The 25252-nt window shown below is 45.1% G+C and overlaps 1 long non-coding RNA gene across 2 annotated transcripts in view; it reads left to right on the forward strand.

The window, feature by feature from the left end:
• LOC134949145 (uncharacterized) overlaps positions 1-25252 on the forward strand; it is a 40110-nt gene that overhangs the window by 11737 nt on the left and 3121 nt on the right. Inside the window, exons 2-3 of one of the 2 annotated variants that reach the window (XR_010183114.1) lie at positions 6068-6186; positions 6657-7276. This is a non-coding gene — a long non-coding RNA (uncharacterized LOC134949145). Of the gene's footprint in view, positions 1-6067; positions 6187-6656; positions 7277-25252 lie in introns of those variants that run through there. The other variant, XR_010183113.1, reaches the window with a different exon arrangement.

Below are 25252 nucleotides of genomic sequence, written 5' to 3' on the forward strand. Positions count from 1 at the left end.
CCCCCCAACTCCTTCATTGCTTACGGATTCTCCTTCCTCCCCCTGTTCATCGGAGATGGGTACTGACCCACAGATCCAAGCAGTTATGACCAGTTAACTTGAGGGGGTCCAACCCGCCTTTAAGCAAGAACTCTCCACAGGTATTGCCGATTTCAAGTCTGACCTCACGGCCCTTGGTAATCGTACAGATGCTCTTGAATCTAAGATGGACGACCTTTGGCTCTCTCAACAACGTCTTCATTCGGAACTCTCTAGACTCCATGATGAGCTGGAGGACCTCAAAGAACGTCAAGAAGATCAGGAGAATCGCTCCCGTTATAACAATCTGTGTATCCGCAATGTAGCGGAATCAATTCTTAGCTCTGCTCTACCGTCCTTTTTGAAAGACTTTTTTCAATACGTCTTACCTGACCTTTCAGATGCCGACTGTCTTTGTGATAGGGCTCACAGAGCGCTCAGAGCGAAACCTGCTCCGACACAACCGCCCAGTGATGTCATAGTTCGTCTACATTATTTTCGCTCAAAAGAATGAATCCTGATGTCAGTACGGGACTCCCCAGTGATCGATTTCCGGGATATGCAGTTGCAAGCTTTTCAGGATCTGGCCCCTTCTACCATTCAAAAGAGACGGGACCTCCAGCCCGTTACTAGGATACTACGTCAGCATCAAATACGATACAGATGGGGATTTCCCTTCATGTTACAGGAACAATTCCACTCATTCTGTCAAAACCTTAACTCAAGGTCAGAATCTGTTGGCTAAACTTGGTCTTCTCCCTGTACCGTCACCTGATGGTGAGACTGCCTCATCCTCTGGGCCACGACGCCCGCAGATCCCACCGCCTGAATGGACAAGGGTAACTCGTCATATCAATGACACCAATGACCCTCCCTGATTTTGGCAGACATTTTTTGCTATAATTAGATGGTCCCCAATGCTTTAGGGATATGTCTCCTGACAGATGGAGACTCTGGCTTCCATCTTACTTCTTTTAAGTGAATGTCATAGGTTCTGATATTGCTTACCAGGCTTTAATGTTTGTTATATGTTACGCCTAGCTTTATACTACTGCGCCGGGCTTACCTTGCTCACCTTATTTCCCCTTGTTCCCCCCCCCCCTTTATTTTGTTGGTTATGACACAGTACATTTTCGTTTTTTGTTTTTTATATTCTGGGTTATGTAACTGAATCTTCGGCTCCTGCCGACTCAACTATTGCGGTCCTGAGGGACTTGCTTCTCCTTCATTGGTTTGCTGTTCCCGCTACCCCCATGCTCCCTTTATTTGTTACTTAGAAGTATTTAACATTTTGTGTAGTGGTCCTTGATTGGGACCCTATATTTCAGGGTTTTATCCCGTATGGGCAGGGCCGGTTCTGGCGCTCTGAGCGCCCCGGGCGGCAATAGGGGGCATGGCTTCGTACAAGGGGCGTGGTCATTTACGCCCCCTGTACAGACTGAAATGATGTACGGTGCACGATGACGTCATCACGCACCGCACAGTAAAGGACCTCTTTATGAAGGGAAACTAGACGCGTACGCATCTACTTTCCCTTCGCAGCGGGGGGGGGGGCAGCGGCCAGCGGCAGCAGGGGGGTAGCGGGGGGCACACAGCAGCAGCGGATCTTGCCCTGGTGCGGCGCCCTCCGGACGGTGCCCTGCGCCCTCCGGAAGGCGGCGCCCCGGGCAAAAGTCCTGCTTGCCCGTGGCAAGATCCGCTACTGCGTATGGGTTCTCTATCACTTTCTCATCTCCTACATCTCTGATTCTTGTTTCTTGCTGTTCCTCTTCTTCTTTCCCTTCCCTTCTTCCCCGGGATGGGTTTCCACTGCTCCTCTTCCATTCTTTGGTATCACATGGCACTTAAATTGTTTTCTATAAATGTTAATGGGCTTAATTCTCCCAAGAAACGTACAGTGATGTTATCCGCCTGTCGGAGAAAGAAGGCTGATATAGTTTTCCTTCAGGAGACCCATTTCACTGGTACACACTCTCGACTTCAAGGTAACCAGTTTACACAAACCTTTTTTGCTGACTGTAAGAAAAGGGGGTAGCTATACTGATCCACCGTAACATCCCATTTGTACACACCACAACCATAGCTGATCCTGACGGCCGATACCTCATAGTGATTGGTATGCACCGCATTGAAATTCTAACACTTGTGTCAGTCTACGCCCCAATCAAGACCAATCACGTTTTTTCCGCACACTCTTTTTGCGTCTTAAGAGTAGCGCAGGGCCACATAATTTTAAGTGGGGACTTTAATACTGTGATTGATCCTTTCTTACATAAATCTAATCCTCCTAAAAATAAGAAGGAAACATCCCCGACTGAAGCCGCCCTCACATTAATATCCTCCATCACACAGCTTGATCTACGAGACACCTGGTGTCTTAAACATTCCACTGCTAGAGATTATACCCACTTTTCTGCACCTCATCAGCATTACTCTCGAATAGATATGATACATGTGTCTCAATCACTCACAATGTTGATTTCTGATGCAGGCATCACTCCCTGTTCATGGATGGACCATGCGGGGGTTTATATCCTGGTTGAACTCTACAGAACCCCTAATAAGACACGTAAATGGCGTCTCAATGACACCCTTCTTTCGCATCCCTCCACTCTCTCAGACACTAAATTAAACCTGAAATTATTTTTTTGAGGAAAACGCCTCCCCAGAAGTCTCTCCTAGTCTAGGTTGGGAGGCACATAAAACCACTATTCGTGGTCATTTCATGTCCAAGGCCTCAGCCATATGTAAGAAAGCAGCACAGGAAGTTTCCTCATTGAAATCTCAAATTTCTGCGCTTTTAGCCCAACATAAAAATACCCCGAGTGACTCCCTACTTTCCCAGATAAATAACCTCAGGGGTCAGTTAAATACCCTTTTATCGCGAAGAGCGGCAGCTATACTACAGAAGCTCCGTCAAAATTTTTACGATAAAACGGGTAAAATAGTCTCTTAGCCAATAAGTTGAGAAGTAAGCGAGCTATGGGAATGATAGAAAAACTGCATTCTACTACATTAAACGCACTCACTTATGATTCTAAACTGATGGTGGAAGAATTTCAGAATTTTTATAGCTCCTTATATAATCTCCCTGCCCCCCCCCCCCCTCTTCCCTCCGACGGTCCGGAGGGAGCATGTTCATACCTATCTGATACCCCCTTGCCATGTCTGACAGAGCAACAGATTTCTCTTTTCAATGAGGATATCTCGCTGGAAGAGACGGTTGCCGCTATCAAATCTATGCGGTCGTTGGCAGCACCTGGCCCAGATAGCTTTACCGCTCAGTATTACAAAACATTCCTTACGGAATTAGCCCCTTATCTTACCTCACTCTTTAATAGTGTTCTGGAGGGAGCATCATTTGCGCCAGCAACTATGCAAGCTGACATTATTGTGATTCCAAAGCCGGAGAGGGATCCAACGCAATGTTCCAACTATCGCCCGATCTCATTGCTGAATGTTGATTTTAAGATTTACGCTAAAATCTTAGCCAACCGCTTAGCTCCCGTACTCACACAATTGATACACCCGGACCAAGTGGGCTTCATCTCTGGCCGCCAGGCCTCCGATAATACCAGGAGATTTACTCTATCCATAAACAAAAGCTACCCTCATTGTTGCTAGCACTGGATGCCGAGAAGGCTTTTGACAGAATTTCCTCGCCCTTTGCTTTCTCGGTATTCCGGAGGATGGGCTTTTCTGGAAAATTTCTGGATGGTGTTTCGGCGCTTTATAGATCCACTACTGCCACGGTTTCTGTTAATCGCCTCACCTCTTCCACATTCGGTATCACTAACGGCACCAGACAGGGATGCCCGCTCTCCCCACTGAAATTTGCCTTGGTTATGGAACCGCTGGCGGCAAGGATCCGAGCTAATACAGCTATAGCTGGAGTGCGGATAGGCCCTTCTGAACATAAAATTGCATTATACGCTGACCTAATATCCCTGGGATCCCCGTCTCAGTCATTACAGCCGCTCCTCTCTGAGATAGATCTCTACTCTAAACATTCAGGTTATAAATTTAATACGGATAAAACTGAAGTGTTGAATTTTTATATCCACGCCCGATTAAGCTCTCTTTGGAAAATTCCTTTCCATTTCAATGGCACAAGCAAAAGATTAAATACTTAGGTATTTTCCTAACGCATAGCCATCATCAACTTTACCAAGCTAATTTCCCTAGACTTTTAGATCGAATTAAGTCAGATTTGTCTTCGTGGTCTAGCCTCTTTATCTCCTGGATAGGTAGGGTAAACTCAGTGAAAATGAACGTGCTCCCTCAGATACTTTACCTATTCCAGACCCTCCTGATATTTATTCCTCTATCTGTTTTTAAATTCATACAATTTCACACGTCACAATTCATATGGGCGAATAAGCGTCCCCGAGTCCGATTGAAACTTTTACAGTGCGCCACATATAGTGGCGGCCTAGGCATCCCAGACTTTAAAAGATATTATTTAGCCACACAGCTTTCACACTGCGTACAATGGTGCAACCCCGAATCTCGAAGGGTCTGGGTATCTATAGAAGCCGCCGAACTAGGTCTCTCTACTCTCTCTTCTCTTCTCTGGCTTCCGAAATCCTCCTGCCCTAGAAATGTAGCATCCCACCCCATAGTTTCCCGCTCACTAACGGTTTGGGACTTTGCCAATAGGAAATACGGCTTGGCCCAAGCCCCATCCCCTATCATCCCAATATTACACAACCCTGCATTCCCTCCTGGTACAAATAAATCATTGTTTGCTCCTTGGCAGGATAGAGGTATCTTATATCTGAATGATATCACCAGGGTTACTAGTTTTCCTCAATTTTCTCAGATTCAAGAAAATACTGATATTCCCTCCAGGTATTTTTATCAATTTTTACAACTCAGACACTTTCATTCCTCACTGGGCCACGTCCTCTCTAGCAGACCCCTGACCATGTTTGAGACTATATGTTTCAGACGTCACTCAACCAAAGGCCTATTTTCCCTTTTATATACTACTTTCACTGGGGAAACTCTCTCTCAGCGTGATCCTCATGAGAGAGCATGGGAAATGGACCTAGGCTCGGCCTTAGATGACGAGGAATGATCTGAAGCCTGGGGTAACGCGGCATCTAGCTCCATCTATGTTAGAATCAAGGAGAATGTTTATAAATTATTATATAGATGGTATTACATACCATCTCGTTTGAGCAAATTGTACCCGGATACATCGGATAGGTGTTGCAGAGGATGTGGCGCAGAGGGCTCTTTTCTACACACATGGTGGTCATGCCCTAAAATAGTGCATATATGGAGGGAAGTGATTCATTTTATTTCTAGCTTATTGCAGACTCCCATTCCTTCTGACCCTAAATACATTCTCCTCTCTTTAAACCTGCCAACGCTAACAAAATTTCAAAATAAACTGTTGCGTCATATAGTCTCTGCAATGATATGTCAATTAGCTGCAGATTGGAAAAACCCTATCCCGCCTTCCATGCAGTCTATAATTGCCCGTATCTGGTACGTTTACCGCATGGACTACATGACTAGCATCATAAACTGCTCCTCTAAGTCATTTGATAAAATATGGAGTCCATGGCTGACTACCCAACATGCCCCTTCACCTTTCAATTAGTGATGCCCCGTACTACATTTGATGAGACCCTCCCGGGGACTCTATCCTATCCTATTTTGTCTATCTCTCTCTTTCTCTCTCCCCTTCTCTGTCTTTCTTTCTTCTCGACTTCCTTCTACTTTTACTCTTCAACCTCAGTCGGTTAGCTTCTCCGCTGACTGCCATTCTTTCTGTTTTATACTACCCGCTCTATGGGTCAAAAATGGATCACTGTTTTTTTTTTGGTTATCTTTATAATTACCAACTATTATGCTGTATTTGCAATGTATTATGCTATACCCACTATCTGTTGGTTTCTGTTCGCTTTTGTTATCCCACGAATAAAAATTATGTTTAAAAAAAAAAGATCTGTAGATCTGTTACAGGAATTTCAGCTGCTAAGACTAGTCATACTAAAGTGATGTGGAATGGCTAAAGTCATTTTATTTGTTGTTATAGGGTTTTAGGTGCAACCTCCTTAGTTTGGTGAAGTTGGATGAGCACGACAATAAACTGGCAGTTGGGATTTCTTCAGTCAAGAGACCCACAGCAGCATCCTAATGGCCAGACACACTCCGGTAAGTATTTTTACCTTACCCCTAATTTTTGCGTATAAGCTATGAATGTACAGTATACGCAATTACAAATGAGTTTGCAATAGCTCCAGTGGGCATCTCTTTTCATTTCTGGGTGGCAGCTTCACTTGCCGAGAAAATCGCAATTGCTTCTGCGTTCAAACATGAATTAGGCCCAGAGTTTGGCATCAAGGTTCTCATTCAGGAGAGTCAACCATTAGGGCGTTTGTTCACAGCACCCACATCACATGCAGTTTTCAACTTATGTTGGAAAACCTGGGACAATGATGCCTAGATGCCCACAACAGATAGAAATGGAAGGTCTACGGAATCTCAGTGTGTTTATAGGATGTGGCCATTGCGTGGCAGTTTAATTTTGTTTTGTTCTTAAAGATGTAGTTTTAGGCCCTGCCTTGTGTGTCACTAAGCGATAATTATGTCACCCCAGGAAGGTGTTTTGTATCTTTTTCTAGTCTCTGTCAAGGTCTCCTTGCAACGCAGTGTATTGAGAAAACCGCTACATGCTACAGTCATTTACCTAAACCGGGATGCAGTCAAGTTTCCGGCTGTTAGGATCCCAGCGTACAGGAGACCCATACTGGAATCCCGACACCCGGTGATATGTCGACAACTGGAATCCCAACACCCTTCAGTAATTCTGACCCCGTTGGTGGGTCAACGCCACCAACCAAATGGGAATAAAACTTGTGGTGAGCTAAGCCCGCCACTGGGCCCGATGTGCGGCGGGTGCAGCAAGCCCGCGAGGGGTCCTGCCTCGCCGCTGGGAGTCCGGCAGATGGGATGCCACTTTCGGTATAGTGACAGTAATCATCCTGGCCAGCGGGATTTCATATGTATTCCTCCTAAACAGGACAAGAGTAGTGATCTATTGCGGGCCAAACATATACAGCCTCATTCAGTTGGGTAATCGGCAAAGGCACCATGTTAAAAATCCTTGATTCTCCGATCCCAACCATATTTTGGTTGGTATCAGCGAATCGAGGATTTCTGATATGTTGAATTTCCCCGAACCCTCTACGCAGCCATCGAAAGAACAGGAAATTGCTCCAATACCTGCCTGATATATGGGCCCTTTAACATGTTATAAAAGTAAAAAATAATATTTGTTTTTATAAAACTATTTTTTGAAAGTGTAGTGTTTGGAGTTTTTTTTTTTACAATTGTCTTGTCAGGAAAGTAGCTACTATATGTGCTGCACAATTATTTGCTGTGATGAAAGGTACTGCAGTAACTGATGAGCTACACCAAAGTATATATTCCTACTGTCCTGTTTTTCAGGCACTGTCCTGCTGTCCCACCCGCTGGTGGAAGTGTCCCACGGTGGGGGAGGGGGGTAGTTGGGAGGACCCCTGTCACAGCTCTGTTTAGCAGACCAACTGTGAATAGGCGATGTGCACATGCTCACAGCTTCTATTCACTGGGCAAGAGGGACTAGGGGCATGGCCAGCAGCTCACGGAGTGGCGGGCATGCCCCCACAGTGATGAAAGTGGTGGTGTGACTCGTGACCGCGACACTTCCCGTGAGCCCCTGCCCACTAACCATGAGTCCACACCCCTAATTTTATGGCACTCGCCTTAATACAGTAGCTCACAACTATCACTCGTAAAGCCCAACCAGATTTGGTAAGTCTGTCAAAGGATGCTACTGAAACAATCTTGGACACACTATTAGTATAGCCCTTCTAAGTTCATACGGAAATTCATTTGAAAATCACATCACTGCCGGTTCCTTCTCCTTTATGTTTTGTGTTAAACAGATCTACAATTAATCTTCATTCCTATCAACAGTTGCTGTCCTGTCTCCAGTTACAAGATGCCATGTTTTGCACAGGCATGGCATTCAGAAATATTAAATCACAAGGCCCTATGTTTTGAAGAATTAATTATTGTCAGGATAGAATAAAAATGTAACGTTGATTCAGTGTTTTGTAAAACAGATCAAATGATAAAGCCCCAACAAAACGTGTGACACAACACATTACCCTTCAGGTGTTTTTCTGGCTAGCACACTGTTGTGCAGCTTGAGTAATACCATGATCCTGTTTTGTTCATGTCATTCAATTTTATTTTGTTCCTGTTACTATTCTGGACTTATGACTCTAGTCAGCTGATGTTGACCTTGGTTCTCTGAACAATTCCTCTTCTAATCTTTGCTTGCTCTCTGACAACCCAGCGTGTCTCTCCTCCTCTTACCTCAGTCATCAGAGCTTTAGTTTTGCTCTTGGCCCTGTTTTAGACATTGATTCCTTTGGCCTACACACTTAATGTTGTGTGTTCATAGTTTTGCTATTGTGGCCACTTGTAGTTGTCTCTGCCAAAATCCTAATTAACAAGATCTACCTCTTTAAGGTGAATTGATGTCTTACGTAAGCTTTTTTATTTAATGTAGTCATTGGCATATATATAGTGGGTGCAGAGCCCACACTGACCAGACTGTACCCACATAATTGTATTCGCCTCTCTGGAGTCCCGTGTCAGTTGCAGCAACAGCAGAAACCACTGGGAAAATGGTGCTGCGGCCATTTACCTGGAGATCTGCACATGTGCAGTACAGAAGTCACGGGATTATGGCGCAGGCACCATGGGGCCTGATTCATGTTTATATGGAATTGTACAGCTGTGCAATTGCTTCTAATCAAAATTGGAATGCAGCAGGAGATATCTGTAGGAGATAGACGCCTCCTGTTATCATAAGCGAGGATCCCAGTGTTGAGTCTGAGGATGCAGCCTTGGATCACTATCCCAACCATTGTGACTTTCAGCTTACTCAGGCTGGTCATAAGATAAGGACACCTGGATCCAGGAAATATGTGTCAGATGACGCAGACCCTGGACACCTCACTTCTTCAAATGGAGGCCATGCCCCCATTTTGAAGAACAGTGACAAGTCCCACCCCCCAAACCATGCAGCATGTCAATCATGCTGCAGTTGACAGGGGTCAGCGAGCGGTATCGCAAGACCCGTTCTGCACCTGCGCAGACCCCCAAATATTATATTTGAATATGTGAAGCAGGCCCCATGTTCATGGAGACATGCACTTGCACAATGCCAGACTACTAGATTGCCCGTATGGAACCTGCACATGGGTCCCATCCTCTCTTAAACCACCCCGGAATGTAATCTCTAGCTTTAACCATTTGCTTGGCAACAATGCAGCCAGAGCCAGGTGTACATTACCTGGGCAGGTTGCATCACATGCAACGCGCTGTACGCCATCATGTGGAAAAGGAGATCCATTCTGCACAAGTGTAGAATTGATCTCCTCTGGTTCCTCGACTCTCCCAGAGTAAAGTGGTGCTGACATCACTTCTGAAATTGCTAACCCTAACCCATCCCCTCTATCCCTAACTATCCTCCTACTGCCTAACCATCCCCTCCCACAGCCTAACCCTAACCTTTCCCCTAGTGCTTAACCCTAAACCTAACCCTAAAACTCGCCATCGAGATCCGTTGGGATTTTGATCGTCAGGATTACTATGCCGGGATTCTAACCATCGGGCTACTGAGAGCCAGGATATTGACTACATCCTGTTTAAGATCCCCATTGATTTAGATTATACTGAGTTTCCAGTATGAACCATTTCTAAAAACAGTGACAGTTTACCAAGACTCGGTTCTCATTGTATGGGCACCTGAGTGTACAATGGCTGACAACAAATCGGTAGAAGCTCTTGATCGAAGATCTATGAAAAGATGGCCGATTAATGTGCAGAGTCACATTTGTTTTTTGAGGAAACTACAGACAGACACTGTTAGGGATCACAAGAGGTACCAGAGCGTATGAGGTGAATGCATGTGTGAAGTGCTGAAGTATGGGGCATCACGTAAAAATGTTGTCCCTAATTACTAATATGAGAGTCAGACTTGGTGGTAATGCAAGCAACCGTGATTTTTCTGAAATTCTAGTGAACCTTGATGAAGAGAATATACCTGAGGTAAATGGAGAAATATGCCTTTCAATGTCACTCTGCAAAGTAGTCCCTAGTTTGGAACAATTTATTTAAAAAGTTTATGGACACGTCAAGACAATTGCCACTCATGATGACTCATGGTTATGCGAACGCGTGATCCTTGCACCCAGGAATGAACACGTTCACTCTATTAATTATATATTGGAGAGGCTTCCAGGGGAGATGAGAGTTTACAATTCTATAAACACTGTCATGATTGTAGAAGATGCAGTGCAGCAGAGGCGTAGCTAGGGTTTTTGGAGCCCAGGGCAAGATGGAATATGGCGCCCCCCCCCCCCAAAAAAAAAAAACAGCAAAAGAAGCATGTGCGCACGCCGAAGGCACGTGCGTCAAGAAATGGGCGTGGCCACACACCAGAAGGGGTGCGGCCACGCACCAGAAGGGGTGTGGCCACTGAAAATGGCCCACAGTGCCAGTTACATTGCCCCACAGTGCCAGATACAATGCTCCACAGTGCCAGATACATGCCCCACAGTGCCAGATACATGCCCCACAGTGCCAGATACATGCCCCACAGTGCCAGATACATTGCCCCACAGTGCCAGTTACATTGCCAGATACATTGCCCCACAGTGCCAGATATATGCCCCTCAGTGCCAGATACATGCCCCACAGTGCCAGATACATGCCCCACAGTGCCAGATACATTGCCCCACAGTGCCAGTTACATTGCCAGATACATTGCCCCACAGTGCCAGTTACATTGCCAGATACATTGCCCCCCAGTGCCAGTTACATTGCCCCACAGTGCCAGATACATTGCCCCACAGTGCCAGATACATTGCCCCACAGTGCCAGATACATGCCCCACTGTGCCAGATACATTGCCCCACAGTGCCAGATAAATGCCCCACAGTGCCAGATAGATGCCCCACAGTGCCAGTTACATTGCCCCACAGTGCCAGATACATTGCCCCACTGTGCCAGATACATGCCCCACTGTGCCAGATACATGCCCCACTGTGCCAGATACATTGCCCCACAGTGCCAGATACATGCCCCACAGTGCCCCACTGTGCCAGATACATGCCCCACTTTGCCCCACTGTGCCAGATACATGCCCCACTGTGCCAGATACATGCCCCACTGTGCCCCACTGTGCCAGATACATGCCCCACTGTGCGCCCCCCCCCCCCGGTCACTCACCGCCTGTTGTGTCTGTGAGGGGAGGAGAGCACAGCGCAGCGCCTCTCCTTCCCCTCACCGCTCCCGGTCTCCGGCGGCTGTGTGTCGCCGGTTCGCCAGCCAATCAGAGCTCGCGGACCGGCAGCCAATCAGGAGCCGGTCCGCAAGCTCTGATTGGCTAACGCCGGAGACCGGACACACGCAGCGCTGCTGGCAGCGCTGCTGGCAGCGCTGCTAGTGCTCTGCCGGCGGTGAGGGGAAGGAGAGACGCTGCACTCTCCTCCCTTCACATTTCGGCGTGATGGGGGCGAGTGGGGCATGATGCCCTGGCCGCCAGCGGCGCCCCCCTCTCCTGGGCCTGCCAAGGCTCCCAGGGCACGTGCCCCACTCACCCTACCTTTGTTACGCCTCTGCAGTGCAGTATCCTCCTGAACTCCTAAATAATCTATCAGCGTCAGGATTACCTGCACATTTTATAAGCTGGTGTGTCAGTAATACTGATGAGAAACTTGACTCCGCCTAAATTGTGCAATTGGATATGACTGAAAGTTAAATCTCTTCAAAGAAACATATAGAGGTCACTATATTGACAGGCTGTGGTAAGGTGAAAATGTATTTATTCCTTGAATTCCTCAACTTTCCAAAAACTTTTCCTTCCAGTTTAACAGACAAATTAATAAACAAGTGGTGAGGTCAGACTCTAGGTAAAGTAGGGGTGGAGCTGAGAACTTGGTGTGTCAGTTTTATGTAGCCTGCTCACGAGTGAGCAAAAGCAGAGATCTCTATATTTGCACCTAGTGTACCTTTTAAAAGCCATGCAGTTCATGGCAGGTACACCTTACACCAAGTGGGCATATTTGCAGTTATATTATGTGATACAGTTGCCAGGTTTTAATTTTTATGATTTTGTGATAGTGTAGGACCTGCATGAAGGTGGGGTACCTTGGCGAGCGGTATGCAGGCTTCCGTGCATTGGCCAATTCACTAACTAAACCCCCATCATTTATTCATTTATTCATTGATGTTGTGAGGATAAGTGAGCTCATTTTGGTGAGTGCTGAACTTTTTGTTTCTATATTTTTGAGTAGGTAGCCATGGGCTACATGCACCCCACCCTATTAGTGGCGAGTGCGGATACTGCACCCCGCTTCTGGGGTGGCGAGTGCTGTGGTTTTCTATTTGTTGGTATATATATATATATATATATATATATATATATATATATATATATATGTGTGTATTTATATAACACTGCATATTATTTCTTTGAAATAGTAAACATGCTGAGTTTTGTATTGCCTACCTATTAATAAAATTGTTATTTATCATACTGGTTCATTAATGCTCATGTGATCAAGCAAACAAGTCATAGGAATACAGTATTTTACATCAAATCATTTTACAGGTCTCAAATCAGTAAATGATATCATAAATCAGAATGTTGCTGTGTTTCTTCCCCTGCTGCTACTTAATAAATGCCATGGTCACATATTACATTGTAAACATTTTTCAGCCTGGCATCCTGAACAAATGACACTGTATACGGTAACACTTTGCCATCTGGGATTCAGCCAGACTCTGCAGATCCATTCTAAAATGTCTCAGATTTGAAGCTAGCAATAGGAATTATTCAGAGATGCCTCTGGTATTTAGAGAATGGAGGAACAAAGCCTAAAGACAATGAAGAACATGATGTAATATTTATGAGCACACTGTTCTGTTGTGCTAGTGGAGCTATCTAGCGATCATCAAGGACCACAGTTTCAACTAATCATGATATTTACAGAACATTTTTCAGACTAGAAACACGTTTTACTAACTCATTGTAAGTTAAAGATTATAAAATTAAACTCTTTTAAATGTAAATATAAATGTAAAGGTGGGATGTATTCAATTGAATAAAAGCTTTATATGTAAAAGCTGCAATTTGTATCCCTGTATTTATCACTTATCAGTCTCCGCCAGCAGCAGCTCTTGCATCATTCATCCCCATAGTTTGTATGGGAGCAATATTTTGCTTTGCAGACCCTGCTTGCATGGGTTGATGCCATCTACAGATGGTGTTGGCCCATTGACTGCAATGGAGAAGCTCTGACAGAGAGGTAACTTGTGATCCCTCTCCAGTGAGCTCCAGGAGATCCCAAAGTGCATTGGAGCCATTTCTGGATTGCACAGTAGCTGACTACTGTTCTTGGGTGGAAGTAAAGTAATCTCTTTTGTGACCACTTCACTTCTTCCTGATTGCTGGGACAAGCTCTGATCGGAGCATTTTGATGCATATGAGTAGAAAAAGACCCTTTATTGCCATGATATTGTCACAAAACCGAGGTATTTAGCACTCTTCAGCCGCGCTCTCTCTTACCTGTGCCGCACTCTGAGGCGCTGTCCATCATCCGCCGGTCCATCTGATGTCCTGCGCTGTCTGCTGATGCACTGTGTCTCCATTACCGGTGCTCCCAGGCCTTGTGGCTATGGTCAGTCTCCACTACCCACTCCATGCCGCCAGTTCTCTCCAAAATCATGGATGGCGCCATGACAGTTCTGTTCAGCTGACCGCCCAGAGCCCAATCAGGAACCATTTCTCAGTCATATGATTATCACCAGGGTCGGTTCTAGACCTTGTGGCGCCCAGGGCGAAAGTTTCCTTTGGCACCCCCCAAGACGGCGAAATAGGGTTAGTGCGCGCCGAAGGCACACATAAAAAATGGGGCGTGGCTTCATAGGAAAGGGGCGTGGTCCATTTTGCTCCCTGTAGTTTTGCCCCCTGTAGCGTTGTGCACTCTGTAGAGCTGTGCCCACAGTAGCTGTTGTGCCCCCTGCAGCTGTGCCCCCAGTAGCTGTTATGCCCCCTGCAGCTGTTGTGCCACCTGCAGCTGTGCCCCCAGTAGCTGTTATGCCCCCTGCAGCTGTGCCCCCAGTAGCTGTTATGCCCCCTGCAGCTGTGCCCCCAGTAGCTGTTATGCCCCCTGCAGCTGTGCCCCCATTAGTTGTGGCCCCAGTAGTTGTGCCCCCCTTAGTGTGCCCCCATTAGTTGTGGACCCAGTAGTTGTGCCCCCCTTAGTGTGCCCCCTGCAGCTGTGCCCCCATTAGTTGTGGCCCAAGTAGTTGTGCCCCATTAGTTGTGCCCCCCTTAGTGTGCCCCCTGCAGCTGTGCCCCCATTAGTTGTGGCTCCAGTAGTTGTGCCCCCCTTAGTATGCCCCCTGCAGCTGTGCCTCCATTAGTAGTGCCCAAAAGTAGCTGTGCACCTAGTAAAAAAAAAAAAACTTACCAGCCCCGTTCCTGTTCCCGACCAGTGCACTCTGTCTCTGGCGCCGCTCCTCTCAGCTATGGGAGAGATGTCATGACGTCTTTCCCATAGCGCTGCACAGAAAGGTCCTCTCCGCGAAGGGAAACTAGACGCTACCTCACTGCGTGTCTAGATTCCCTTCACGGAGAGGACCTTTTCAAAACCACCGCTGCCGCCATCCAAGTTAGTAGCGGCTCTTGCCACCGCGGCAGCGCCCCCGGGCCAGCGGCGCCCCGGGCAAAAGTCCTGCTTGCCCGTGGCAAGAGCCGCTACTGATTATCAACACCAATCAGCAGCAAGCAAAGGGTATAAATCCTGAATCCCAGCACAGGCAAATCGCCAGTGTTTTGTTGTCTATCAACTTGTTGTGATCTCCCGACTCTGCTGTTGAATTCTAGTATAGCACCCAAACCTGTTCTGTTAGTGTGCTTTGCGGATGAGGCTGTTGCATGGGTTAGGGGTAGGGTTTAGGGTTAGGACAGAAATTCTTACTGGAACGCTGGAGTATCAGAGGTCACATGACTGCTGGTAGCCTGACTAGCCATATTGGAGCCATTGCAGCTGTCAGAAATAGGTAAGTGACCGCGGGGCCACCAGAGACAATGGCGACTTTTCATCAGTGTCTACGCAAGGAATGTCGCCATGGCTAATGTGGCTATTATGGCCATGTCGACATTCTCATTTCTATATCATACCACATCCTGCAGATCATGCACTGTGTGCAAATCTCACAGTCTACAATCAGCCACAATGTTATTAAATATCCCTAAACATAGTATTGTATCTTTTATACATTGTGTTACCTTTAATGGCTACTTTCAAGCTCATGGTACCTTTCTAATACCAATTCCATCAGCAAAGGAAATTTTAATTAAAAATCAATACGCAGGATTTTCTTCCTAAACCATAAAGCAGCTTGTAAGCACAATTACATCCCATGGAATAAGCTGCTGCCACTCTCTGCAGGCTTTTCACTACTTACACAAAACTGGAGAAAAACCTTTAGAAAACTATAAATTTGCAGCATCCAGCAGCTTTACTGCTCCCATCTGTGCACATTCATTTTGGAGTTATAGTCAATATGGAGGATGGAAAATTCTAATGCAGTCTGCAATCACAAGACAGAGAAACAACCCTAATAGTACATCTATTCCTTATAAAGAAAAAGGTTAGTTTGGGAATTTCATACAGTATTAGTGGGACACCCATAGGCTAGTTACCAGAACAGGATGGGGGAGAGAGTACCTGAGGTTACTCTCCAAACACCAAGTAATCAGTACTGTATATGCAGGAACATATTTTCACGCCAAGGCGAATAAAAAATGGTTAAGTGTATTACCATATACCCCAGACGCCCCCTTTCCCACAGGCCATGACCCTTCCCCCCCCCAAATTGCCTCTAGTGGATGTTGGGAGGTATGCTTTTATGAATGGGCTCAATCATTGACACTATAACAGTTGTAATATACTGTAAGACACAAGGGAACATTATTACAATAAGATATCAGTCTCCTTATTGCTTTATAGTTATGCCTGGGATATCCACTGAGGGTTTGATCCTTTATAGTGATATTCCTTTTGATGCCAGCCAAGCAGCAGTCCAGCTTCACTGTCACCTCACTTTCAGTTTGTAACTGGGTCACCTAGGGGGTTGATTTATCAACAAGTTTTATCATATGCAACAAGTTTTAAAACTCGTTGCATATGATAAATGGGGCTCCATACAATTAGCTCCCAATTGAAATTTTTCAAACATATGACAGATGAGAGCTGATTGGCTGGGGCACCATTTATCATACGTAACAAGTTTTAAAACTCATTGTGTAAGATAAAACTTGTTGATAAATCAGCCCCCTAGTATCAGCCACAGAATCCACAGGGAATGAGGAAAGACTGTGAGGAACAGCTCCTAATAGAATGACTATATGAGCTGTAATCCTCACCAGTCCTGATATACAGCTTCACGATCTTTAACTTTAAGTTGAGTCTCCCTTCTGGTCTATGGGCAAAGCATTTTATTCTGCCTCTAGTTCCCACCCTTGAAGCTTCTGGATACAGGGAGGGAGCTAGCTCTGGTTTAATAGATGTGAGAAGGAATGATATCTCAATCCTCAACCCCTTGCTGTGTCTTGAGATAAATGAACTTCCTCAATGGTTCTCAACTGCTGATAAATAACCAAGCTCTGGCAATCTTCCTGAATTAATGTTATCCAGTCTCTGTCTCTAGTGAGATCCATTGCTCCAGTCAACTATGTATGTCAACACATACTTTATCTCCATCCACTGTATATCCATCCAAGGCGTAGTAATACCCCTTTCAGACCGCCAGCTTTGAACATGGTTATTGGCACATGAGTGCGCATAACCTGTGTTCCCGTGTGGTCTGAAAGGTGCCAGAGAAAATATACTGGGTCGAGTGATCCGGTATTTCAACCCTGGTAGTGAGCAGGGTTAAACTCGTGTTCAACCCGGCTCGCTGTGCGGTGTGAATGGGAGCCGGGTCTGTGCCTGAGGTGGGTTGCACCCTGGGAGCTCCCGTGTCAGGCTCCTGGGTGCGACCCACTGAAAGGGGTGTTATAGACCCCTAAGTACAGTACAAATAGTCTATAAAATTTAGAATATGCCAAACTATTAATTTATTTATTTAACAGATGTATTATTCGGCAGAAACCCCTTGAGGTATTTTGACTTGAACATTTTGGAGGTTAGTTAAAGGGGCAATCCTCTTTGTGGCCTCAACGTGTGCTGGTACAGCTGGGAACTTCTCCACTAAAGAGCAGGACATAGAGGGGAAATAAGGCAGGGTGGGAGGACAGTGAGGGAAGAGAGGAGGCATACCCAGCATCATCCCATGATGTACTAAAATTTTATTATGTGGGTTAGGTTATTTAAAGTGGTAAAAAGTTAGAGAGAGTATTGCTGATGGTTACATAGCTGATAGTGGCAACACTTTGTGCTGTGCACTGACAGATGCATTTTGCTCATTGTAATAAAAACTTCAAATACTGTAGAATACTAATTGTAATAGATGCGATATAACGCTTAATATAATGCATAACTAAAGCTAAATTGAACATTATATTAAGATAATAATTAAAACAAAATATTTTAACGGAAGACAAGGGCAGAAAGTTGGCTTGTAATTGAGTGTTGAGTGGCCCAGATAGGTGCCCAGAGTAAATCATAACCAATTTATTGGGCCATTACAAATCACCTTAGCCTTAAGGTGGGTACACACTGATAGATATATCTGCAGATATATCAATGGACGGATCAGGCAGTGTGCTGTGCATACACACTGCCCGATCCATCGGGGACTGACGTCATGTACTGGTCGAGCGTGTACACACGACCGCCCAGTTCAGCTGTCAATCACCGCCGGCTGACGCAGCATGTGTACGGGCAGCCGGCTGGTCGTCCATACACACACAGCGGAGTGCCAATATATCGGTAGATATATTGGCCGTCGGCTGTGCTGCAGGGCCGACGCGATATGTCTGTGAACGACGGAGTTCACAGACATATCGCCCGTACACACTGGCCGACAGACCCGCGATATATCGGCCGTTCAATAGAACGGCCAATATGTCGGCCAGTGTGTACTCACCTTTAGAAGTCACCTTAGTAATTAAGCTGGGTGCAGACCATCTGACGGTGCAACTAAGTGACACGGCAATGCAATGTAATGATACATCACACCGCTCTACACACTAAATGATCCACTGTACAACGTAGCATTATATGCCTCATATTATTACTCCACATCCGCTGTTTGTATCTCCAATCCATTCTTCCTGGCCGTGGATGTGCTGCATGTCCAATGGGGTAATTCAATGAATGACAGCCAGGAAGAACAGACTGGAGGTACACACTATACAATGTATACAATATATATCGCTCGGATCAGTATATATCTCGGGATGGATTGTATAGTGTGTACCCAGTGTTAGCCTGATAAACATGAAATGAAAACTGAGCAAAGCCCATTGGCTCTGCAAAATAATTCTCACAAGTAGAATTTCTGGAGTTTTATACAATTGTCAACAAATAAACATGGAGCAACTTATACATTACTATCTGTTCTACCTGTTCTTTGCACAAGAGTTTCTGATTTTCACGGTCATAAATATAAAGGAGTGTTAAAGATTTGGTAAATCTATAGAGCTGTAAAGTTGAGACATCCTAAAGTAAGTAATTATTAATCCATGGCTATTGGTGTTACCTGAGGAACACCAGTAGCAGATACGTTAAAATGTGACAGGACCATTTTTGTAGTTTATTAAATTCAACACACTGGAGGTGCAATCCAAATTTTGATCTGATTGTCCGTTTGGGCGTTATCGTTCACGCAACGCAAGCCACGCATTGGTGATGATGTCATTATGTCAACTCCCTTTTCATCCCCTTAGGGAAGGGTTATTAAAATTCTAATTATGTAGTTTTCCTATTTCCCACCTGAAGAATATCTATGTTAAATTTCAGCTTCCTAACATATCGGGAAGTAAGAGAATTAGTGATGAGTTAGTCAGTGAATGAATGAATGATTGATTGATTGATTGATTGACTGACTGACTGACTGACTGACTGAGTGAGTGATTTCACTTTTATATATATAGATAAAAGAACATTATCTTGTCGTGGGCGCGATGATTGGCACTGGTCATGCTAATAAACAGAGAGGGGTTTAGGTGGAGTTTAGGTGTACTGTATGGATCATCATTTGCAATTGTGTTTATTTCTGTTTGTGATTGTAACTGCTGTAAATGGTGTTTGTGAATAAACCAGAAGGTTATTATTGCAGAGGAGCTGTTGTGGGAGCTGTGTATTATGTATTATTCATTGAATATATCATTAGGCTGTTACAATAAAATGTAATAGGAAACAGGTGGCTCAGAAAAACTCATGCTAGACAAGGTTGCCATCAGAAATTGTGGTTCCTGTGACTGACAACATAGACAGGACCTCCTCCCATGTATCAGCAGTAGGGCCCTACATCTGTCCAGGCTTGGCACTCAAGTCCCGGCTGTACCCCCTGATGACAGCCCTGTTGCTAGACATCCCTATTTGTTCTTTGGGAAATTGCCATCTAGCAACAGCTGGTGGGCTTGGTCAGCAAGCACCGCAGCAATAACCCAGGGTAGAGAGTAGGGTTGGACCCAGGAAGGTCCTGGGTAATGGGGCAGCATAAACTGGTCCCATTTACAGCATAAGAATAGTCAGATCACCAAGTGCTGGCAGAACACCCGTGTGTAGTGTAAATAGGGCCAACCTGGGAATAACCCCGGCCAAAGCGACAGTGCAGACCAAGGGTGGCACTTTAGACGACTTATCAAATTAAGTACATTACCATCATATGTTATTTTAATTGTTTCAGAACTCTTTTATTCAGCCCTTTCGTCCGGATACCTGATGAAAGGGCTGTATAAAGTGCTCTGAAACTTTTAAATAACCTATGTGTCAGGACCGACTGATTTTGTGAATCCGTTAACCTTGAACCAACCGAAAGTGTTGGTGCCGGAGTATAGTGGAAACCGGGAGGACGAAGAAAGTTCAGTTTCATATATTTATTAGAAAGTTACAATTGCAGTAAGGAGTTAAATGACAATCATTAGACACTATATATAAACTGACGTACTGCAATGAATGGCATAACGATAAACAGGATCTGTATTAAAGATGCATTGAAGAAAAGTTCATATGAATAAGATAAAATGTGCCTGAAGATTAGTGAAGAATTGCATACCCTCCAACTGTACCTTTTTAATAGGTACAGTACCTTTTTTTAATGGTCTGTACCGATTTTTGGCTCTCTAAACTTCCATTGAAAGTATAGGAAAAGGGGCGTGGCCACGCCCCCTTTACCCGTAGCCACGCCCCTTTTTCTATTTTGTACCTGTTTTTGTGTGTCAAATGTTGGAGAGTATGGAATTGTCCAATATGAAGCAAAGATTGGTGCCAAGCTGTAAAGAAGTATTAACTGGATATTGTAGACAAAGATGAATAACTGTGAAGACTTGTTACTGACGCTTAAAGGCTGACCTGGAGAACTGTGAAGAATTGTCTTTGAATGATGCAGAAACGTAAATACAATACTGAAAGAAGTAATTGCAGGTTGTGAAGATTATACTTGAAACACTGTGAAGAGCTGCAGCAGAAGACAACTGTGAGGAATGGGTTAACTTGAGAGATGAGTAAACGAGGACCAGGATTAAGTAGAAACTGTCACAGGCTGGCAGGCAGACACTGAACGAACAGGGTAGCCTCTCACGGGACTCCACTTGTTGCCACTTGGAGAGCGATTGCAGGGCCGGCGCCACCACTAGGCAGCTTTAGGCAGCTGCCTATGTGCGCAGACCACTGGAGGGCGGCAGCTCACGCTGCCGATGAATGCTTCCCTTCTTGTCATGTCGAGCGTTACCGTGGAGAGGAGCAGAAGACAGTTGCTAGAACAACTGTAACCATATCCAGCAGCACGCTGCTTACTCTAAGTGCACAGAGTATTGAAGCCCCTGTCGTAACAGTTGGGCGGCCGCGACATCCCTGCTGCACTGTCAGTGTGAATGTTACCCATAGGCAGCGGCTTCAATACCCTATGCACTTAGAGTAAGCAGCATGCTGCCGGCTATGGTTACAGTTGTTCTTGCAACTGTCTTCTGCTCCTCTCCGGGGTAACGCTCCACATGTTGCCGCCCCGCACCATAGACGTCCGCAATCTCACCCTGCGTTGTACAACAACCTCCGCAATAACAACCCCCCCGACCCCGTGCAATGTATAGATACTAGAGGGCGGAGGGGAGCTGCAGCAGAAACTCAGCAGAGGCAGGAGCAGCGGGCAGTCGGCAACGGCGGACACTCGGCACCCGGCAATGTTGGCAGCAGCAGGAACTCGGCAGCGACAGGATAGGCAGGTACACGGCTGCACTGAGCTCCTGGGAGAGGCAGCCAGTCGGCTGCCCTGTTATGCAGCATAAGTTTGTCAGAAGGACTCCAAGCTCCTCCAGATGTTTAAGTGTGACCTTACTTTATGTGTATGTATTTATATGTGTGTGTGTATCTTGTGTTTATGTATATAACTATACAGTAAGTATGTGTGTTTTATATATATATATATATATATATATATACACATATATATACACATATATACACATATATACACATACATACACTGTTTTACTGTTTGTTTGTTTTTTAACACCCATGGAGTGTCATCTGGTTGCTGAATTGCATTGAATGGGGGGGGGGGGTGGGGGGGGGGTGCAGTCTTACACATTTGAATATATTTATGTGTGTGTGTGTGTGTGTGTGTGTGTGTGTGTGTGTGTATATTTTTTTCTTTTCTTTAAATGTATAGCATTTATCTGGAGAACCCCTCTTAGAAATCCTGCGTTTGCCCCACCCTACTCTTCATGATCGCAACCCAGAGGGCGATCAAGGGGTTGGGTCCCTCCTACTGCACCACCAGATATGCCAGGATTAAGGACCAGGGGGTCGTTGGGTAGGTGAGTGCTTCATTTAATATATAAAGGGTGGGGGTGAGAGGGGGGAAATACTTAAGGGGTGGGGATTATTTAATCTATACAGCAAAGGGCGGGGGTGAGGGTGCATCTTTAAATATATAAGGGATGGAGGTGCTGGAAGGGGGAAAGAGATATATATATATAATAACAGTAATGTCAGAGCCAGTGGCTGTGCACACCTGGACGGAGCAACACTTGAACTGCTTGGTCGGGCGCCATATAGTGTCTGCCAGCACGAAAAAACACTTGAATTCCCCCCCAAACAGGTGAAGAGCAGCATTAGCCTTTTATTTTACATATATATATATATATATATATATATATATATATATATATATAGTATCTGTACCTTCCCCACCTGTGGCTCAGGTGTATCTGGCAAAGGACAAGAGGCGGCACTCCAAGGTCTTGAAAAAACTTTTATATGCAAAGCATGGTGCAAAACAGGGCAATAAAGTGCAAAAAATAGAAAAACATGGAGGTCTATTTTTTGCACTTTATTGCCCTGTTTTGCACCATGCTTTGCATATAAAAGTTTTTTCAAGACCTTGGAGTGCCACCTCTTGTCCCTTGCCAGATACACCTGAGCCACAGGTGGGGAAGGTACAGATACTGCATTATCTTTAGGAGGGCACCCAGGCATTTATACTGCTGCACAGAGTGCCGGATGTGTACATTTGTATTTGTATATATATATATATATATATATATATATATATATATAATATATATTTACAAGAGATTAGAGAAACAGCAGGCATGTAGTTATGTGACCGGTCAAAACACTTCCCCCTACATCCCGCCCCTTGAGAATCCCGTCAGTCGGCATGCCGACTAGCAGGGACTATTCCCACTCTTGTGCATAGAACCTGTGGCGAGCACAACGAGCCCACAAGGGTCTTCTTGCGCTCACCCGCCGGCATTTCGCTGCCGTTATCCTGGCGGAGGTATGCTGACCGCTGGTCACGCATACCCAATACCCAGGCACAGCCCCTGTCTTAAGTGCCCTGGGCCCCCCGAAGGCTTAATCCAGCCCTTGTCTAGCGGTTCTTGCGCACCCTGGGTAGAGCACCTGCAGCAGTACAGCAGTAACCTGTCCTGAAGTTCCCACTAATAAGCCCTACACAGTGGATGATTAGTGTGATTTGAACGATGATCGATATAATTCAAATTGGCTTGCATTGAAAAACTATTAAAAACCAATGATGAACGACTGCGGGGACGCGCATCTTTCATCGTCGGTGCCTCCATACTAAACGATATGAATGATATAGCATTCTTTTCTGAACAATATCATTCTGAGATATCGACCAGTGTGTAGGGCCCATTAAAATCAGCATGCTGGACGGGATGTACTAAAAGGAAAATGCGGTAAAAACCTGTTTTCTGTGTTCTACTGCATTTCCTGGATGTACTAAAACTCTGTGTGTGGTTGGTGGGGGGGCAGCAGGCTGAAGTTTTGCCTAAGGCGTCGAGAAACCTTGCACCGGCCCTGAGCGATTGACTGACAGCACAGCAGGGAGCTGGTGGATCTCTTGCAGTGAAGGCTGCAGGCAGACCCCTGGGAGAGGAGACGATATCAGGACCACTGGAATCACACAGAAATTCACAGGAAGAGCACAGAGGTAGGGTACAGACTAGCTACAACAAAGCACTGGCCAAGAGTGAAATAATCCTAGCCTACTTATAGGCCGCACAGGCACGGGATTGGCTAACACTTACCCACAGATGCTCACAGGTGCTGCATTTGGTCTCCAACATGGCCAACTCCTATACTGCAGACACAGAGGCACCTCCGGCCATTAGGTCCCCGCACTCCTGACTCCCAAAACCTGCATCACCTCCGCCACCGACCCTGCCGCGTCCCCACACGGCCGCACAGCACCGCAAGCAACTGCCTCGGCAAGGGACGGACCACAGAACCCGCAGCAGTGAGTGAGCGGTTCGTGACAATATGATGGTAATGTACTTCAATTGATAAGCTGTCTAGAATGCCTTCGTGGATCTGCGTAAGTTTACTTACCATGGCAAGTGCGGGAGATGGGTTTGAAAGCACCAAGACGCAGGTGATGTTGGTAGCATGAGAGTTCCGGCTCAGTGACGTGCTATATGTGTGTGTGTATACAGTATATATATATATATATATATATATATATATATATATATATATATATAATTTGTGTGGACAAAGGATGAGGTGGTAGAGAGCGACCAAAGATGCCAAATAAATGCTAAAAGCAGAGTGATGATATAAAAAATGTATACAAATTTATTGCAGTGGAACGCACTATACAAAACTGGTTGTAAAAACATACAAGCTCATATAAAAAGATATATATATGACCCATACAAAGAACACAAACTTAAAAAAGATTATTAAAATTTAAAAAAGAAAAGAAAAGAGCATGGTGACATAAAACCATATGTATTACTTAAAAAACTTTGAAGTATCACTTTAGCACAGAAGGTAAAAAATACTTAAAAAGTTTAAAAAGCACAAAAGAATAAAAAGGCATTCAAAAGGATGTAAAAGAGGAATCGAATAGCTAAACTTTGTGGTGAGGTTAGACCAAAGAGTAGCACCCAACGCGTTTCATCCTATCTGGACTTCATCAAGGGGTGATCATATGATGGTAATGTACTTCAATTGATAAGCTGTCTAGAGTGCCTTCGTGGATCTGCGTAAGTTTACTTACCATGGCAAGTGCGGGAGATGGGTTTGAAAGCACCAAGACGCAGGTGATGTTGGTAGCATGAGAGTTCCGGCTCAGTGACGTGCTATATGTGTGTGTGTATACAGTATATATATATATATATATATATATATATATATATATATATATATATATATATTTAAAACAAACAGAATCAATCCGGCACTCCACTCCCAGTGAAAACAACAGCTGCGGTGCCATCCCAGCCAGTGACAAAAAGTCCCAGGTTTAAACAGCAGTAGTAAGGGCGGCACTCAGTCCAGACTTCACAACTTGATGAAAGTTTTGGCCCATTAAAGTAAACTTTCATCAAGTTGTGAAGTCTGGACTGAGTGCCGCCCTTACTACTGCTATATATATATTTATATATAAATTCTGCTGGCATCTTGCTCAGGTGTCCTTATCACGTGTAAATATAAATAAAAAAAGA

Source organism: Pseudophryne corroboree, chromosome 8 (assembly GCF_028390025.1).
Source record: "Pseudophryne corroboree isolate aPseCor3 chromosome 8, aPseCor3.hap2, whole genome shotgun sequence".
NCBI classification, from domain to species: domain Eukaryota; kingdom Metazoa; phylum Chordata; class Amphibia; order Anura; family Myobatrachidae; genus Pseudophryne; species Pseudophryne corroboree.